The following is a 17,495-nucleotide window of genomic DNA, read 5'->3' as shown; positions in this document are numbered from 1 at the left end:
ATCAAACCATAAAGACATAAAAGATAATAATGTCTTCACTTATTGAAGACTCATTATGTGTCAGGTTCATGAATTTCCAAATGTACATTTTGTTTACCAACATCATACTAGGCATATGACTGTATTGTTTTAATAATTATCTATGTGTTCAAACAAGCCTATCAGAATTAAGACATCTTAATCTGTAAACTAGAAAGTTCATTACAAAAGATTAAATAATTTTTGCAGCTTATAAAACCATTGAAAAAAATTAAGTAAAATAAAGCACATAAATACCCCAGTAAAGTTCACCCTATGATACACAAAGAAATATTGACATATCATTGTTGACATTAGTTGACCATGAAAACAAACTGAACATGGATTCCTGAATAGAAAAATACGTTGTGGCCAAATCATTTAGCAAAACAGGATAGAGAAATGAAAGAAACAAATCCCAACTAATGACATACAATCACAAGAATGAATCAGTAATTTTAATGCTAGCAAGAGCAAGAAGATAAAATAAAATAAAATAAAATCTTGGAGATTTTATTCACATAAAGTGCAAAACAGGTCAAATTGGTCTCTGTTGTTAGAATTTAGCATGGTGGTTTCTAGAGGTGATACCATTAATTAGATATTTGCTGGATCAATTTATATTAACTTTGTTAAGCTGGGAATTGTATTTCGTAGAATCCTCTTTTTGTAATTGCTAGTTTATATTGGACACATGAGGAAATTTTCAAAGCAGTATTCATCTGTTCTTAGAAAGTCACCCCAGTTAGATATAGAGATGTCCAAACCAACTGTCACTCTGTGAATACAGTCTGCCTTTCCTCTCATTTAATTCACATTCTGCACATCTTCCTCACCGCCGTGAACAAGACACTGGAGGACCACAAACGGGCAACTCAACCACAAGTCACAAGGTGCTAGCTGCTTTGACAGAACAGCAATGTATTAATCTCTTTCTAAGCAAGTCATATACACCTTCACTTTGGTACACCAAGGATTTAGAAATGGGTTTACAGCTAACTGCAAGTGACTGATTCTTAAGAGTGTCTAAGCCAGGTTGGGTAGTGATTCTTTCTATATTTATCTATCACTTCCTTCCAGACATATCAATGATGTATAATTTCATAATTAAGTTATAATTCATGCAGTTCTTATATTGAGTCTTCCTGGTGAAATCCTCAATTGATTCCTTGCCAATTACTTTTTATATCTTAAAATATATCTTTTTAAATCTAAAAATGGTTGAATGGGGAGGTTACAATTTAACATGTCCATTTCTCTCTCATTTCTCTATATCTCCATCTGTATGTATGAAATAGATATAGATAGATGGAGATAAAGATTAGCTATATACGTATCATTATCTATTACATTTTGATTGGTCACTCTTTCCATCATTCTTCATTCCATTCCTAGTTATTCCTTCCCCCATCAGTCACACCAAGTTTCCTACTTCCTTTTTCCTGTATGTACATCAAGTATTTTTTTACTTTGTTTCATTTTTTTATTGTCAAGGTGATGTACAGAGGAGTTACAGTTACATTAGTAAGGTAATGAGAACATTTCTTGTCAACCTTGTTACTCCTTTCCTCAATTTTCTACTTTCCCTCCCCAGATCATTTCCAACATATTGTCTTGTATATATTTCTGTTACATTGATTTTCCCCTTGTCATTTGTCTCACCATTCTTACATTGACTTATTTTCTAATACATCAAGTACATCACATATTATAACTATGTTTATACATTTTTTCTTCCACTCTTCTCCCACTCTTACTAGCCTCTACCCATTCAAAGCAGATTTCAGCTTTCTGATACTGATTTTTAAACTGTCTGTTAATATTTCAAAGTACTTACACAATGAAATATCACTCCCCCATATCCGACACCTTAATCAGCCCTTGGGTATAATTACATCGGAGGTTGTGTTTGGGGTCTCAGATCTATATATGAGAAGAATACATTAGAATATTTCACGCATATGTGTGTCATCCTGGCACAAGGTGCATTATAGTCTTCTCTGTACTGTTCTAATTCTAGTATATGTACTTCCTATGCCAGCACTGCTTGCAAAATTCTAGTTATTGGATATCTTTTGTGTGGAAGTATCCAGTATTGAAAGAACTCACTGAATTCTACATTTGTAAGTATTTTTATGTTTCCAAATTTACTTTGTACTTTAGCTAAATATTTATTTGTTTATTTTTAGTTGGTTATGGGGCTTGAACTATGGGCCTTGTCGCTGTCCCTTATCTCTTCAGCTCAAGGCCAGTGCTCTATCACTTGAGCCACTTATGGTTTTCTGGTGGTTTTTTGGAGATCAGTGTGTCACAACTTTTCCTGCACGGGCTGGCTTTGAACCACAGTCCTCAGATCTCAGTATCCTAAATAGCTAGGATTGCAGGTATGAGCCACTAGCACCTGGCTAAATATTTAAACTGATCCCAGGAATGAGAAAATCATTCATTTCTTACCAAATCAAAACAAATTTAGTCTCACAATGAATGTAAACACTTACTTCTTCTTTGAGGGATATGTTTGCCATTTTACCTATCAAAGCTATGGACCATTTTTCATTAAATTTTGGATGAGAAGTTGTGTAGTGATACAAGTTTTATAAGGATCACAAACCTTTTATTTACTTTTTAAATTCGTCTTGTAATATCACTTGTAGAAGATTTCCTCCCAATTAAAAAAGATACATGACTGTATTTGTGCTTTAAAAACATCAATTACAATATCAAGCCATAATCTGAAAATAAGGACTGAGATAATCAGAGAAGAGATACACTTAATATTCCTAGGCTTTTCACTTGCCCAACTACCTAGCAGAAAAGAAATTCAAGTGTGAAGCGAAATGTGTTCTTGGAATAATAGTTGCCACAAAGTGAGAGGTGAACGAACACCTGTTCTATATGAGTTTATTAGGTTGAATGTTGGCTCTCAAAGTTATCAAAGCCCTGATATTTGTATGCTGTGAATATTGCTCTACATAGACAAATGGAATATGAACTCATATCACTTATGTGTGAGAGAGGAGTTTACAGGGAAGAGGATGTTCTGATAAATTTCCCATTTAAGTTGTGTGTGTGTGTGTGTGTGTGTGTGTGTGTGTGTGTGTGTGTGCATGTGCACATGTGTGTACACACACATGACTGCTGAAGTGGTATTTTGAAGAGATAGTTGACACCAGTCTTGTTGGGTATAGTAATCAAACGAGGGGATGATTCCTCAGTAATGGAGGTCAATCACATCGGTATGATAATATTCCTTGTAAAACACCTGGACAGTCAAACACATTTGATCTTCCCTAGTTGGCAACATCTATCCATGTTGCCACACACCAGTGACAGAAGTCGTGACATTCGGTGTTCCTCCAGTGAGAAGGAATTGCATAGTTCTTACTGGTTTCTTGGGAAACCAAGATGGAGATCGATGGCTATACTATTTTTCTCTCCACAAAATTTCATTTTATAAACTGTCACTGAAAATATAAAAATCTTAAGCGTTCTACAAATCTTTCTTAAGGACTCAGAAATGATGCTACTTCTCCAGATCTGACACAAGTAAGGATTTCTTCCCATTCTGTTCCAGTGTCAGGGACAGCACTCCTTCCTTCCTCCTGCTAAATCATCTGCAACAGTCCTGGACAGAACTCTGCCACAGGAAGGATGGGAAGCCAGGAAGTAATTTTCATATCCAAATAATGGAAAACTGTATGTTACACTTTCAGCCCTTTTATTTCTTCTCATTGTTTTTAGTTTGTCATGTGGCTGAGAAAAATCTTATTCCAGGAGGGAGAGTAGATCAACACAACATACTCTTGTATCTTCTTTGGCTTGTGTTATAATCTTATTTTCGCTGAATGGGTTCTTTGCAATTCTAGTTTTAATATGGTTTTCACTGGGGAGAAATAAGTTAAAATAAAATAGTGTGAAGTGAACCTTGCAAGGCAAATAAGTATTAATGAATGCACGTGTATAGTTGAATGAGATTCTCATGTATAAATCCTCTGTTTTATGTTAGGGTAGCTTTAAAAATTCATGAAGAAAGTGATTGTGTTTGGTTATAGTGTCTTTAAGGTGGGAAATGAGGTTTAATTAGATCACTGAGGCAGGTTGTGCATAATATAGCCTACATGATTGTGTTTGTATAAGAAAAATAAAGATATATATATATATATATATATGCACACATATATAAGTATATATTCAAAAGAAAGTTCATCTAAGGACACACAGAGAAAGTTGTCATTTAAAAGCCATAGATCAGGCTTCTTAGGAATCTAGTCTCATTAACATGTTGATCTTAAACTACTAGTGAATATATAACTACTAAGACATGATTGGAATGATATACTACATGTGATCCTCTGGTAATTATACCCAGTAAGGTTCAAATATTAATTTTAGATCATGAACCATTTCAAAGTTATTCTCTTATTACTTTAGAAAATAATACCACAAGAAACTATATACATATTCTTGGATTTTCTTTGTAACCCAGATTTCTGTCAGTGATTTCCAACCTGTAGGTATTAACTCAGTTGGCTAATTGTGTGAAACATTGACCAGCAATAGCTATATTTTAATTATTGTAAGTACCAACATTCTCGGCTTCCAAACATAAACAGACAATACTCTATTATGTTCTAGAAATAATGTAATATTATATTTTGTGCATTTGAAAATGCACTGTAGTTCTTTGCCATTGACTGATAAATTCTAAAGAGATAGGCATCATGAAGGATTCTCTGTGTTTTCATATTACAAAAAATCATAAAGTAAAGCCATGAGCCCGTGGCTCAAGCCTGTAATCCTAGCTACTCAGGGGGCTGAGATCTGAGGATCTCTGTTCAAAGCCAGCCTGGGCAGGAAAGTCCACATGATTCTTATCTCCAATAAACCACTCAGAAAACCTGAAGTGGTGCTGTAGCTCAAGTGGTAGATTGCTGCCTTGGGCTGAAGAGCTGAGGGACAGCGCCCAGGCCCAGAGTTCAGCCCCACGACCGACCCCCCCCAAAAAAAATAATGAAGTAATACCAGGTTTACTGAATCTTCACAAGGCTATCCTATCAATATCTTGTTAGGCTGGAAACTTCTCTTTTTTTATTGTGAAATACCAAAGAGAGGGGTTACAATTACATGGGCAAGAGTACATTTCTTATCAAGCATTGTTGCCTCCTCCTTTGTTTCCCCTTCCCATCCCCGCCACCACCGCCAAAGTTGTAAAGTTCGTTTTTTGACATAACATATTGTACATCTCATTGTTGCAATGAGTCCACCTGTATCCCTATTTAAATGATTTGTTTTTTTCCCCTTCCCTCCAAATTATACCAACATCAAATACAGTGAAAGCATGGGTTATACCGTGGGGACATACAAAGCAACAAAGAAATAATCTTATAACTATGTTAGAAACAATCGCAAGAAAGAGAAAACATTTGAGTCCTTATCATGGGGTTCATTTCGCCTAACATCAATTTATCTGACCTTTTCTGCTTGTCTCAGACACATACCACTTATTACAAATAAGGGAAACCATGGGACCTATGTTTCTTTGGGCCTGGCTTACTTCAGTTTATATACTTTTTTCCCAAGTCTTTCCATTTCCTAGCAAATGGGGCAATGTCATTCTTTCTGATGGAGGCATAGAATTCCATTGTGTATATATACCACATTTTCTTGATCCATTGATCTACTGAGGGGCATCTGGGGTGGGAAAATGGCATGCCACATGGCCTAGAATAATAGAGAGAAAAGGTTACTTTGTGTCACTGTTGATTTATCATAGAAAAGACAAATAATATAATGCATATTTAATTTTTCCTCTCGATCTATGACTTAAGTGGAAATATCTACTTATGACTTAAGTGGAAATATTAGCATTAAGACAATATAGAATAGTCATATCCTCAGTGCCTAAATGTGTCCATGTTCCAGCTTCTTGACTCATTGTGTGGGTGGGGAAATTTTGATATCTATGCTTCAATTTTCTTAACTGTAAATACAATTTCCCTTATGCAACAGCTGTGAGGTCTGAAGAAAGAACATGCATAATGGTTATCACTGGGCAGTAGTCAGATGGACTATCCCATTCAGCTAATGTATATATTATACATATACATTATACATATACATATACATATGTCATACATATACATTCAGCTAATGTATATGTTAACTTTTTCTTTAAGTTCTGCTCCATGATGTCCACTCACTCATTCTGATGATAAAATAAACGGACATTATAAGAGAGAATGTTGTTGTTTTCTACAAAATCAAATCTAATTATTCACCAGCAGGAAGCCAATTAACTTAAACTTTATTAATTTCTCTGAAATTAAGTAATTAGATTTATTGGGACAGCATGTCTTCCTCATCTGATACACATCAATTGTTGTGAATGTCCTGTTTTTTTTTTTTTAACATAATCCAAAAGCCTCTTGTAAGATGAAAACATGACAGTGACAATTAAAAATCATTTTGGCCCTGATTTCAAAATAGGTCTCCAAGATTTCATTTCCACAATGCCTTATGATCCTTTCTTTCTTGAAAACACAAATAAATATCAGAGAAAGCACTACTGTGTATATGTTACTTAATAATACCACCAATGTTTTCCATTTTAAAATACTATGTGACACTTTGGTGTAGAGATAATGTAATGGGGCCACCAATTTAATTAATGGGAGAACATACAGAATTGTGTAATTGTATATTCAAAGGAGTTTTGTCTTCAACTAAACTAAAAGGACATACAAATTAACACTACAGAAATTACCAGGAAAAGGAACTATTCATTCATCAGACAGAGAACATTTCCTTTGTAATTTTTTCTGAATATTTAGCCAGATATTTCACATCACTTAATAATAATTTACTTATTTATATATTTATAATCATTTTACATTGAAGTATTTTTTCTTATTTTATTCTTTCTCCCTTTCTCTCCCCCAACCCTTACCAAATTATACTGGAATAAAATCAAAACAAAGCAAAAACAAAAACAAAAAAACTTAGTTTTCAGTGATTGCCTGACATTTCCAATTACCAAGCATCCTCATTTATAAGAAGAATGGCTGGAAAATTCATAAAACAAGACAGACACCCATAAATTGAACATGTAGTTTATAGAATGCTATTTCAACTGTGCATTGAAATTCACAGATCTAATTTATATATCATAGATATATATATTCAAAAGAAAACAATGCTGCAGATTGACAATGTGGTAAACATTCTTTTGTTTCCTTCCTTCTTTCCTTTCTTCTTTCCTTCTGTCTTTTGTTTCTTCCTTTTCTCTGAACTTTTGCAATGCATTTTTCATATTCAACCTTTTTAAAAATTACTTTTAGGACTGAATTACATTATATATGAAATTAAAATCTTAAGAAATATTACATTAATCATGAATAATCCTGACTGTTTTGAGCCTCCATCCTATTACTGGTGTTTCATCCAAAAAGGAAGAAGAAGGAGCTGGGAAGGTGGCTCAGTGGTAGAGCCTTGCATGCTCGAGGCCCTGGGTTCGATTCCTCAGCCCCACATAAGCAAAAAGAAAAAAAAGCCGGAAGTGGTGCTGTGGCTCAAGTGGTAGAGCACTAGCCTTGAGCTGAAGACTTGAGGGACAGCGCCCAGGCCCAGAGTTCAGACCCCATGACCAACCAAAAAAAAAAAAAAACAAAAAGGAAGAATAAGATGCCAAATACACATTGTCCTACACACTCACATATCCTATTTTTTGTACCTAGGATATATTCATCTTTAAAAATTAATAATTAAGAGAGCAATGCCCATCTTTCCTCTCTGTATGAAAACTGCATGCAAAGAAGATACTATGAGACCATATGCAAAATATTACTAATAATTTTGAGTATTTATTTTCTTCTTACATACCCTTGGATGTAACATTAAACAATTAACAAAATTGTGTTTGCTTTCTTTTTCTTTTCTTTTCTTTTTTTCTTTTTTTGCCAATCATGGGGACTGAACTCTGGACCTGTGTGCTGACCCTCAGCTCTTCAGCTCAAGGCTAGTGTTCCACCCCTTGAGCCAAAGTGCCAGTTCCAGCTTTTTATGCTTAATGTGGTGCTGAGGAATCAAACCCAGGGCCTTATGCATGCAAGGCAAGCACTCTACCACTGAGCCACCTTCTCAGCTTCCTTCCCAGTTTGTTTACTTTTTAATCTGCTTATCTTCTGCTTATTTCATATATCTAATGATTACCCTAAGCTAAGGAAGTTAGAAAGCTTTTCTTTCAAAAATTATATAAGATTTTCCTAATTATCGTGAAAAAAACCCAGAATACCAAGGAATTTTGTACAAAGGGTATTTTCTTTGATTTACTCTTTCTGATTAAATAGGACATCACAATGCTCTGAAGTTTATTGTTAGTATTCAAATGCAAACACTTGTCTTAAAAATATAATTGATAATGATTTTATATGTTTTAGTCAGATTTTTAAAACATTAATTGTATTATTTATAATAAATTAATTTCTATTATTTGGATACAAAATAATCATCTGTTAGATATAAATTATTTATGAGAGGAATGATTTTATTCCATATGTAATTTGAATCCAATCTGGCCCAACACTTATTTCCACCATAATTTACAAGGGCATTTTTTTTCTCTGTAGTTATAGATCATACCTAAAAGGTTATCATTTTCTTGTTCTTCAAACTCTTTCTTCATTTTATACTTCATTTATAGTGAATAACTTTATGTCAATATTTTCTGAAGTTTCCATTAACTTTTCAATTCAGTATTTTCATTATTTTGATATGTAATTTATTAATGACTTGAATGTCATCTTATGCTCAATTTATGGAAATGTCAGCTTGTTGGAAATTGTATTTTTATAAGTTAAGACAATGATAATTATTAAGATTGTTTTCATAACTAATGACAAAATCAATAGAATTTAAACAAGAGTTTACATATATCAAAAGAATGAATTGGAATTAAGGTAAACTATGCTTCATTAGAACTGTATATTTACAAAGCACCAGTTTTCTCCTAAAAATAGTTTTGCTTTTCTTAAATATCAAATCTCTACTTCTATTTTTTATTGATAAGGTGATGTACAGAAGGGTTACATTACCTACGTCAGGTATTGAGTATTTACGTAGGTCAGGTATTGAGTTTTTCAGCTATTCCTTTTTGAACAGTGTTACCTCCTCTCTCACTTTTTCCCAGGTTGTTCTCTCAGATTTTCATTTAAACTATTTTCTCCTATTAGAGTTGGAAATCTAACCTTTGAAAGATTTGTAGTTTACATTCTGGAATGGCAAAAAAAAAAAACCCAAAAACCAAAAAGCAAATAATGATGGGATTGGTTCTTTTGGAACCCTGGCCATTTGTTGACTTTCTTAGAGAAGCAAATGAGATTGTCTGTCATTGAAGACAAAAGAAAGGTCATTGTCAAAGTCCTTGTGCTTCACAATTCTCATAGGCCTCCCTGCTGTGTTAAGTGGAAGTTTTATCACAATGAAAGTGGTTTGTATCTGAATTATGGTACAACTTGGTGGAGTAGAGAAAGGCTGGGTTCAAAGTTAACTTCAGTCAGTGCTATTTGGGCAAGGAGACTACCATGGATCCACAAAACATGCTGCAGAATGTGGAGAGAAGGATGAGAGATGTTTTATTTACTGTCCACAAGTGAATCATATTTAATGATAGGATATTTTCCCTATGTTAATAAAAGCCACATTGAAAGTAAAATTCTTATAAATCCCTGCTAGTCACAAAAGAAATCTCTTTGTTTATGGGAAGATCTTCACTTTCACATTTCTTAAAGAAGCAGTACATAGTATACAATGAAGTATGCAAAGCTTCATAAATGGTAGAAGCAGAATATTACAAATGTCAGAGCATTTTAGTAACATTGAAGAAAACTGGGCCCATTTTGCCTTCAAAATTTCCTTTTCTCAAATCCTAAGAGTGACAACAGAGTAACTCCTTCAACTTTATAAAGTCAGATCTGGCCTAAAATTATCTCTCAATCTTGATATGAGATCATTTCAACAACTCTGAATTACTGTGGAAAGAAGAAAGCTCTCTGAGCATTGTAACTATGATTTATTCCCTGTGATGTATTTAGAATAGGCTGCCAACGTATTTACTATGTTTATGTGTCCCACAGCTCTTAGTGTAATATTTAGTCGAGGTTTGCATTAGTAACTAAAATTAATTTTCCTATTCTAGTCCGTGACAGAAATTTCGAAGTAGCATACATCCCAAGGCATGTTCACCAACTATAAGTAATTATTAATGTGACAAGCAACTATTTTATTTCTTGTCTTTAATTAGTAATTGTGAAGTGATACATTTCCTGGAGTGCTATGATGAAAACAAATAATTTAAATCATTTTAAAAGTGATTTTTCATTTCTGTCTCCAATAAAAGTTGTGAATCAGAATTGAAAAATTATTATGTACAATACAAAATAAATGTTTCTAGAAATAATGTAATGTTATTTGAAAACAAGAAAGTTCAGCCCACATTTGATTTCAACAAGCCACATGATATTATCACATCTCTCAAGATTTCAGCAATTTTCTGCTTTAATATCGTATTTCACTCTTTTATCCAAATAATCAGAATTTTGTTTTGCAAACAAACCATTTATTCCTTAGTTTGGGGCTATTTATTACTTCTCAGTTATGTTTTGTAGTCATGTAATAGCAACAGCAGTTAACAGATCATTTATATAGCAATCTGGGAATGAGTTATAATGTCAATAAAATATAGTGACAGAGTGCACAATTAATGGTTTCCAAAAGTATGTTAGTAAAACTGTGTAATAAATAGGGAAATGTCCATTACAATATTTGTGTTTTCTGTCTGTGTTTTCCCAAAGTACATCTGCCAGACAAGCATGAAGAGACTAGAGATGTGAGAACAACTTGAAATGGGCCAATTTTCTCATCTTCCATAGAAATATGTCAATATTGGAGTTTAATTTTAATAATTAACAACCAGAATATCTATGTCATGGAAGTCACATGGATGAGTAGTCGCAGAACTCATAATAATGAAAGAGTGAACAGGGAAGATGCATTGGGTTGAAGAGGACACAAAGCAAATAACAGACATAGAAGGAAAAGACTACATCGTAATTTCGAAGACAGAAAGGTAAGAATTTAATCTTGTATAATTCTTGAAGACATTTATTTAACTTATTTGGTCCTTAGTCTGTCATTTGTAAACTCAGGAGAAAAACAATCTTGAATCATAAAGTCTAGACATGAGTGAGGATTATAAAGTTCTACTAGAAATGCACTTTTACCTTTCTGGGATATGTGTGAAGATTTGATTGATTGATGTGTATTCAGACAAGTTGATGTCCAGACTGATGGCCAGGAAGTCATATCAGATCACAGAGATGGTGGTATCGTCTACAAGACCTCATGTTTATTGGATCTTTCACCAGCAATCCAATTCTTTATAAACTCTCATCTCAGGATCCGTTTTTGAAGAAACCCAAACACTTCAACATTTAAGCATGCATGTTTAATATTTTTAATTAGTAGCATAAGAAAACAAAGAAAGAAATTAAATCATGATCTTGATGGTTAAGGAAGAAATGTAGTTTCTTTGAAATAATACTCATTCATTTGATAATATTTATTCAACAAAAACTATGTACTATACATTATGACAGGATTTTTATCCAGAAAGCTTTCTCCAGGGTCCTTGCATAAACTTAAGATGTTTATTAAAAATAATTGATAAACAAATACATAGCAAGTGTAATATGACATAGTAATATGCAGCCAGAAGTAAAATAAAGAAGAAAGATTGCCATGTGTCAATGGTGGAAAATAGTCTAATTTAAGGAAAATGGAAATCACAGGTATTGAAATGACATTTGAGGGGATAAATGACATTTGAGCAGATGAATGTACTAAGTGTAAAGAATTTTGTAGACAGAGAAATATAAATGCAAAGATTTGTGAATAAAGTTGCTTGACACATTCTAGTTACAGCAAACAATCCAATTTTAGAACATACATGGAGAAAGGATATGAGATGGAAATACGGAGGTAACTAGGGATCAGACCTATAATACAGAGTTGTTAGAATTGATTACAAGAAAATAGGAATTTGCTGGGATATTGTGAACAGGGAACAACATGTTGAGACTAACTGGTATACATAAAATAATGATAATTTGGATCTCAGGCCCTGGAGTTAGGAAACCTGTTGAAATCATTATAGTCTTCCAAGCAAAATCTGATAGACTTGGAAGTAGTTTTGCAGTAAAAGGGATTGAAACAAGTTAGATTGGTTATTTGGGGGACAGAAAAGAAATTCAGATTTACCACAGTGTAATTCTTAGGTGTTCTTAGGCAATTGAGAGCTGTTATATTATTTTCTAAAGGGCTAGACACAGATAAGTGTTGCATATTTGAGGGCTAATAATCACTATGTGTTTGAAACATATTAATTTTATATATTTATTAAGCTCTATGAGAAATAATGAGTAGAAAAAGGATTATGCAAGTTTCTAGTTCAGATGAGAAGAGGGACAAAAACACATACATTTCATACACAATAGCGTAAATATTATTTAGGTTCAAGTTGTTTTATACAATTAGCTGTACATTTTCAGTAAATAAAATAGAGGTTTTAGGACTAAGTGATATTTTTCTAACTTTTAAAAGTGAAAATAATAAATATAAATTGATTGAGGGGTAATTTACTGGACCTGAAACAAACGACTAGTATTTTACACACAAAATAACATTTCAAGAAAGAGTAGGGATTCTCTTTGTCAAATGTAGCTTATGGTTTCATTTAGATAAAATGTAAAATACACCACCACATTTTTCAAGGTGAGGTTCAGTAGTGACCTTGACAATTACCATTTAAGAATAGTAGTAAATTAACAGTCCAGTACATTCCTTCAAATTAGAGAGAAAATCACGATGATAAAAACAAGTGCAGATAGTTCTTCATTTTGGTAAGAGAGTGTATCAGGAGATTAGGTCATCAAGAACACTGAATAAGATCAATAGAAGAAAAGATAAGGTAGAATGTCTATATAGTACTGGTAACTTAACAGTGAAAAAGACGCACTGAACATGGTTTGCGAAGAATTAGATGAGAAAAGATAAGGATCATTTATAATTTAAGCTTAGAGGATTTTCCTCTGGTTATCAACCATTGACCAAGACCCATTATTACAGGAGAAAAGATGTACTAGGTGTCATTTGAGTAAAGGAAGGAAAATATTTTACTGAAGATGTTCCTGAGGGGTACTATGCTTGTCTATCATATATGGGGTCCTTCTTTCAACCTCAGCTCTTCAAAAATATAAGAAAACATTTTTCAGCTTTGTAGCTACACTTTGAGTAAAAGAATCAACGTCATTTGATTTTATCAGAGTGTAAGAAAGAGGGTTGGTTGTGTAAGAGTTTTTTATGGTCTTACTTCAAATTGTCCTTAAAGATAAAGAGTTGAATGGTCTTTTGAAAAATTTTGTATCTATGTGTTCCATTACCAGGGCTTGAAATGAAGGCTTGGGAACTATCTATTCCCTTATGTGCACAAAACTTGAACTCTACCACTTGAGCAATGCTTCCATTTCTATCTATGTCATGCTCATTAAATGAAGAGTTTCACAGACTTTTCTACCTGGACTGGCTATGAACTTCAATTCTTACATTTCAACCTCCTGAATAGCTAGAACTGTAGGTGTGGACCACTTCTAACAGAGATCTGGAGAAAAAAGTTTGGATATGATTTTAATTCTGTAGCAAAAGTGTCATAACTGCATCTGTCAATAAAAAGTAGTACTGTAAAAGAGTATATAATTTTGCAGTATTAAAAGCTATCTTGTTCATGTAATAATTTGCTATGGTTTTTTTTGTACAGCAGTTGATTTTTTAAACAATTTGTGGGTATAGATGTTTAATTTTTTTTTTGATTATAGCATTGATTGCCTTTGTGCCAGGCGCTGGTGGTTCACACCTGTAATCCTAGCTACTCAGGAGGCTGAGATCTGAGGATAGTCCATAAGACTCTTATCTCCACGAACCCACCAGAAAACCAGAAGTGGTACTGTGGCTCAAGTAGTAGAGCATTAGCCTTGAGCTGAAGAGCCGAGGGACAGCACCCAGAGTTCAAACCCTATGACAGACCAATATATTTTTTTTTCAAAAGATAATGAGTACAACTAATTATTAAGATTTTCTAAATTCTGGGTTAGTAAATCAATATCACAAGTTAGTTTTAAATGACCATTATAGCAATATTTTATAGACCACTTCAAAATGTATTCTTTTTTTACAAAAGTCTTCCAGAATGATCAATTCTGAACTATCATTCCTTTTTCAGGACATGACCTCAGGTGAACTCACTCATTAGATCCCACCACTTAAAAAATTCACTCGCTCCCAAGAATGTCACTATAGAAAGCACCTGGAAACCTCAAGGGTCACTAAAACCATATTTAAACCATAGCGGGTCAAGGAAGAAACTGCGGCTCTCCAAACACAGCCAAACTTTGATCAATACATACCCCAAATGAGAAAAAAAATCTATTTAACTAAACAAAAGCATGAAGATATGCATGATATGCACTAACGCATAATTTATGCTAGTGAAAAACTGAAAAGATTGTAAATGTTTACAGTAATAATTTTAAAAGATTAAGGAATAAGATAAATTCTAGTGATTACAAATGATGATAAATATAATTTCTACTATTAGTACTTATGATTCAGCATAATACAATTAATGTTCCACCAATGTGAAAAAGCAAGATTATATATATGTATACAATGTGTAATTATTTGATAAAGATATAGATTATATGTACATACATTGTATAATTATTGTATAAATATGTAGTATTTTGTTTCTGAGCTGTTGTGACAAACTATAATATTCTTTCAGGTTTTATTATTTTTATGTTTTATATAATTAGCATATAAATTCTACTTTAAGAGAGTCCACTAACAATATTTCCCTCTTTCTAGACTGCTTATAAATAAGTTAATCCCTTTAATTATGTAATTGATTTTCCACATAGAGCAATAATGAAGAAGCTAAAGAACATGACAATCATAAAAATATTTTGTCACACAAAATAAATTATAAAAATGTTATATATTTTATGTAACATTAAGTTAATGTCATGGCTTTAGCTTAGGTAGAATAAAAGACATATGGTTTCAACCCTAAGCAATATTTGGTGATAGTGAACAGCCACAGATTGGTAGAAACCTGTACAGACTCATAGTGACAAGAGATTTGTTGCGGATTCTTGTTGGCGTTCCGTTTTCCATTGAAGACTTTCTGCCTTCAATTAGCCCTAGGGGTAGGATTTAAACTGATAATAATTGAACTTGTAATGAGGTCATTGAGAAATAACTCTCTTAACATTTTCCTAAAATGTAGAAACTTATCTCTAATTCTATGTCCAATTACCTCATTAGGAGGTCCATTATTTTCTGAGATCCATTATTATCAGCTAGAATGGTAAGTGTAAAATATTTTGGGGTCAAAATTTTTAATGTTTAAACAGTGAACTCTGGGAAGGTGCCCATTTGAGTTTCTAGGGTTTCTGTATTATAAGTCATCCCAAATAAGATCCTTAAGCAGCATTCATTAATGTAACATCAGGATTATACACTTCAGGAACTCACAGGAGCTCAACTATTGATTTTCTATAACCACAGGATTTTGACAGCACTACATGGTATATCAACCTTGTGAATGTTCTGACTGGTCTTATTTGGATGGATGATTAGTGGCCCACACTCCTGGTGATATTTTGGTAACTGGCATTCTTACTTGAAGCCCCAAATATGGAGATAATCATTGAACAAGATAGAGCTTCATATACTTCTGATTAGCTTCAAATGCCACTTGGAACTATTTTCCCTTCATTATTATTATTTTGGTTCAAGTAGTTACAAACTCTTTCTGATTTAAGAAGAGAGGGTGGCTGTCTCTCATTGTTATTATATTATCACATCTAATTTTTAGAGAAATGCAACAGAGGTATGCTTATTATCTACATTTTATAGTTTAGAACAATGATGTTGGAAGAGGTTAAATAGTTCAAAGACAACATATTTTCCTATTAGAAATAGTGAAGAACCCAAGTGATTGAAATAGCCCAAGTGATGTGATACCAAAGTATATTATTTTAACTATTTTAACATTTTTCAAAATGTTGTCACAAAAATGTAGAAAGCAGTATTGAGACCATCTACCATGTAGTCTTAATTTTGTAATGTCTGCACTTGAAAGTATGGTAACATGATATATTCTAAAGATGAATCCAGAACATTGCAATATTCATATAAAACTTTCTTTCTTACCCTATCTTTTTCTTACATATTTTTTAAATGTTTGTGACTTTTCAAGTGCTTTTCAGTGTTTGTCCTCAAAAGAATCAGAAAATTTATCAATACTTGCCAAAAAAAATGCTACAAAGAAGGACTGCTATGTACCAAGGATTCCAACAGCATATTAATGTTACTTCTTCAACAAACTCTTCTCTTTCAAGTTTATTGGGTGCTCTGGAATCTTGGCCCAGCCTGAGATACTAACCCAAAGTGCTTGCCTCATATGGTCTTACTCCATTTTCAAGCCCCATCTAAAAATAACTCTTTCCCGCTCTGATGGATCCCTGTGGACATTCTCTTCCCTGTGGACATTCTCTTCCCTGTGGACATTCTCTTCTTTGTGGACATCCTCCTCTGTGGACATTCTCTTCTCTAGAAGGATTCTCACTTCCCACACTTGCCTTCTCATTTCGCGGATCTCTCTGCAGGGTCTGTACCCAATGAGGGTTGAGGCAGAGTTGACATTGCTCTGCATCCTACAAGGAAATTACCAATAGTTTCTCTCATGCCTCACAGTCTTAAAAGTACTCACTGAGATAGATAACAAAGGAAGAAATGAAAACAGGAGAAAAATGTAAACATAAAAATGATGATAATAAGGAGGATCTCTATAATCACAAAAGAAGATGAAGCTCAAATTAGAATCAAACATGATTCATGTTAATATACACAGCATGACATCTTTGCATTCTCTTAGTGAGGCCAGGCACCATGTTGGTCATACTCGGCCTGTTTTCTAGGTAACTATCAGATAATATATGACTGCGATTCACATATTTGGAAGTAAACTACCCCTGTTCATATAAATACTCCTTACTTCACCCACGCCTGAATAGATGACATTGATATTGAACAAAAAGACAGAAGCTCAACCCTAAAATCTCCAAATGATAAGGCAAGACTACTAATCTCCAAGAACCACAAGCAGACATGAGTAGGGAAGGGGAGTTTATATTTCATATCCATATTGGGAAGAAACAAGGGAACAGCCATGACCTAGACCTAGGTCAGCATGATCTAGACCAGAAATAAAATTGGAAACCAGAAGTCTAAGCAGTAAGGCAGATGTGGTCAAACTGATCTGGCTATGTTAGCAGTGGTTGGAATATTCCAGATCATCCTTAGTT

At 33.5% G+C, this 17,495-nt stretch overlaps 1 non-coding gene across 1 annotated transcript; it reads right to left on the bottom strand.

Moving 5' to 3' along the window:
* Positions 1-1,955: 1,955 nt before the first annotated feature.
* Positions 1,956-2,062, bottom strand: LOC122118902. Its single transcript, XR_006149455.1, has one exon. It is a non-coding gene; the product is annotated as a U6 spliceosomal RNA (small nuclear RNA).
* Positions 2,063-17,495: the final 15,433 nt, after the last annotated feature.

The sequence above is a fragment of the Dipodomys spectabilis genome, unplaced genomic scaffold, assembly GCF_019054845.1.
Source record: "Dipodomys spectabilis isolate Male_0828 unplaced genomic scaffold, ASM1905484v1 ptg000157l, whole genome shotgun sequence".
NCBI lineage: Eukaryota > Metazoa > Chordata > Mammalia > Rodentia > Heteromyidae > Dipodomys > Dipodomys spectabilis.
This window is presented reverse-complemented; position numbering and strand designations above follow the sequence as displayed.